Source organism: Bidens hawaiensis, unplaced genomic scaffold, assembly GCF_021521415.1.
Source record: "Bidens hawaiensis isolate Kalapana, Puna unplaced genomic scaffold, B.hawaiensis_p1.1 tig00005080_1, whole genome shotgun sequence".
Classification (NCBI taxonomy): domain Eukaryota; kingdom Viridiplantae; phylum Streptophyta; class Magnoliopsida; order Asterales; family Asteraceae; genus Bidens; species Bidens hawaiensis.
In genome coordinates, this window is record NW_027491324.1 from 794,131 (window position 1) to 798,211 (window position 4,081).

Genomic DNA, 4,081 nt, shown 5'->3' on the forward strand with positions numbered 1-4,081 from the left:
TGTTGAGTCTCTATCTAGTTATTAGGTTCGTTGTTGGATTCATATTTAATCCCGTAATTGCTGTAATTAGGATTCTTGTCGGTAATTCTCGAAGAGCGTGATTATCGCTTTCTTATCATATTCATTCCAGTTTGGCTTATTCGATCAGGTGAGTTTATCATTCCCCTATTTTACAACTTTTCTAAATGTTTTGGGGACATATGCGTACGTATTCGTATTTCATACTATATATATATTCAAAAAAATGCATACGTGTTATTGTGAGTGATTTAATCAAACATATGTGCTACTTGAGTTACCATTCAATCAATCTATATTGGGATTACTATTCAATCAATCATATAGCGGGAGTTCCTGCTCCGATTCGCTTGGCAACTGTCTACATACTTGTTTTTGTTTTGATTATATTTACTACACTTATCACGTTATGCTTATTTATTGTATTGTGTCAAAACTGGTGATATTCTCACTCAACTTTATATTGACAAAAACTCCATTTTATACGCATATGCAGGTTGCTCGAATTGAAGATTGAAGCTTAGACACGTAGACAAGACTTTAGGATATAATTAAATTAAACTTTATTTGAACTCATATTTTTTATTTAAATTGTTTAATGTATTTGGATATTGTGTGTGTAATTGAAATCAAATAATTAATTAGATATTGTCACACTTATATTATGATAGTATCTTCGAGCTATGAGCAATCGGATCACGCCTTGGCATTTCCGCCTTAGGTTGGGGTGTGACATAATGTATTCTGAAGTAACAAGGCTTTAAACGTAGAAGTGTCATGGAAGTTGGCACTAACTTGGAAGGTCCTTATAAAGTTAGCAAAGTCCTGGGCAAAGGTGCATACACTTTAGGAAAACTGGACAGAATGCCCATCCTGGGAACTTGGAATGTTGCACAATTAAAAAAGTGTTATATGTGAGAATGCCCATCCTGGGAACTTGGAATGTTGCACAATTAAAAAAGTGCTATATGTGATTTGCATAGTCATAAATATAATAGAAGGTCTCGCGTGCCATTAGTTGTTTAAATATATTGTAAATGCTCTTAGCCATAATTTGTTTAAAACATACTTTAAGGGGTCTGCGTGTCATCCTTTATTTGAAAATATATTAAGTCATGTTTAAATACATTTATATAGTTTTCAATATAACACAAAAAAATTGATGATAGAACTATTCCATTTATTTCCAAAAAGAGGATTCAGTTACATCAGGTTACATATACAAAAAAGGTTCACAAAACATGAGATATCGTTTCCTATTCTATGGAGGGGGGGGGGGGGGCGATCTCGAGCTGCGCTTGAACCTTCAGGATTAGTATGACCTCCATCATTGAATTCAGGGTCAATGTGAAAATACTCTTGGAGACACTACACGCCATCTTCTTGCGTAGAAAATTGTTGGATAGCTCCCTGAATTACAAAGGATAATTCATTAAAGGCTTGTAGCATAACATTATATTCAGCATCCATATCTTGTTCTTGAAGTTCAAATTCTTCTAACGGACACTTTTCTTCTGCAAATTTCAAGCCTTCTTCAAACCCAGCCTAAGAAGAGGCATGCAACAACTCCACTAAACAATATCCTAACTCTTAGCCATCCCTGATATGTTCAATAACATACAAAATACAACAGTTAGGAGAATCCTGACTTATGTTGCAAAAAATTATAAAAGGAAGTATATGTTACCAACGGGAGACCATGTGACATAAGCCACTTCCTTTCATACACTGCTTGCTCATCCGCTTTCTTCATCTCTACATACCCTTTAGCAAGATGGAAGTTATCAGCCGTGAGTTCAGTGACAAGTTTTTCTCTTTCAGATGCTTCAACCTTTAAGCGTTTGACTTCCTCGTCATAGCCGGTGATTAAATCACCATGCGCAGAAACCTATTGTTCTAAGCCAGCATTAGCATCTAAGGCTTTGGCGAGGTTAGCTTCTTTATGTCGTGTTTGTTCTCACGCGGCCTAGAGAGTAGCATTTTGTTGCTTGCACGCCGCTTCCCAAGCCTTAGCAGCTGTGGCTTTCCTTTCTTTCTCTGTTTTGAGGGCCTTTTCAACGTCTTTAAGTTGCCACTTAACAATGTTAGCTTCCAAGTGATACTTATCCCTTTCTTCCTCCATGGCCTTCATTGTATTCTCATTTTCCCCCCATTCCTCCCCCATTGACACCCGTTCCTAATATATTTCTTAACCCGAGGAAACAACGTTGGCGAGATTATAGTTAAAACTATCAGCCACCTCGAATCGGGGACGTCCGCGTTGATGTGCACGCTCGGCGAGAGGAAGACCTTGGCTTAAAACTCATGGCATACATCCACATCCGAAAATCGTGAACCCTGGAGCAACGTCCACCGCGATCAAATTATCATCTTGCGGGTTGGAGTGCCCATAATAATTCGTGTCCAAAACTCGAGACGATCCCCCTTCTCCTTCTTGTAAAATTGGAGAAGATTGAGAAGGCTGTTTGCTTGACGCCTGAAGAACCTCCCTCCCCTCCTTGTAGCAAATAGGAAGAATGAGGAGTTTGTTCAATATGTATTAATAGGTCAAATTGAGATGCATCCTCTTCTCCCGCCACATGGTCTTGTTCAATAGATTTTCCTTTCCCACCAGAAGGAGAGGTAGTGTGTTACATCACTCTGGGTGGAGGGGAAGGTTCATGGATAGCAACCGTTTTCACCGCCGCCTTCACAAGACCTACCAATACACCAGTTTTGAAAGTTTTAATTAGCTAGAAATACCAAGCGCGTAGTAAACATGGCTTGTACCTTGGGAGGTCTTCGTGGCAACATTATGGATTTCCTCACTCAAATGAACTTTCTTCAGTTTTGGCGGCTCCGACATTGTTTTCCATCCCTCTTGATGACCATTCTCTTTTTCCACATGGGCTTCAGCATCTAGGTCGACAGGCTCGGGCTGTTCTTCATTATTAAGGTTAGAATTGCCAGGAGCCCCCTTTTTTATTGCTCCACGACCACTTGGGTCAGATTGGTGCTTTCGCTTGTGGGTTATATCTACAATTGCACCAGAACACCCGCAAAATCATTGGGAGAAAATTCTTCATCAAGGGAGGACGATTCTTCACTAGACGAGAGAAGTACAATTGTCCTGTCAGAAGTAAGGGCAGTAACAGGGCGAGGGTTTAGGACATACTCACATGTAACAAAGAAAGTTTCAGTTACAACAAGTTTCGCACGAAGAGAATGCGGGAACAGAAAATTGCCACGCATCTTGTCCAAAATGTAACATAAGCAGTTAAGGGCAGTAACAGGATCACGTTGGCGACGATTCATTCCACCAGGAACATTGTTCAAAACAGTATAAAAAACGGTTCCCTCCGCTGAAATAACAATTAAGCAGTTAAGTAATAAATATAATACATGTATTTACATTCATCCGCTTTAGCATAATAAGGATAAAGATCACGATATGGCCATAAGAGACTCATTCCCACACGTACAAGCGCGGACTGCGGCATGAGACGCATAGGGCTGGGCACATGAGTCAAGGTTGTAAACCAGGGTTGTTCAACATAAGTGGTGATCTAAAGATCAGGAAGCTTCTCGGTCATAGGGCGGATGACCATCTAGATCGGAATAGTGTCTTCTCGAATCCAAAAGAACTTTATTCCCCAGTCATGAGCACTGTGCGGTGGCTCAGTTCCTATCAAACACTTCCCAGTGGAAGTACAGTTAAACCAACTCCCGCATCCCGGCAAATTGTAAAAAATGTAGAACTTATCGACCGTCGGGACAACACCTTGGGATCTGCAGCAAAACTCGAAATGGCAGATCCTCATCAAACAAAAAGGGTGCATATGCGATATATGGATCCCATTTAATGTTTGGAGGTTTCCCAAAAACTTGGTGATAGGAAGCCAGAAATTGCCGATAGTGAAGAATTCGCCGTGCAAAGCCATCTTTCCCTTTGAAGGCTTATCAGCAGTGGAACCGGCAATCTGAAGTTTAGGCTCCCATTCTGGAGCCAAACCATAACCATTCAAAATATCCAGAAAGTCCTTTTCTTTTCAATTGATTGGAATAAGATCCACAGTGAGAGAGG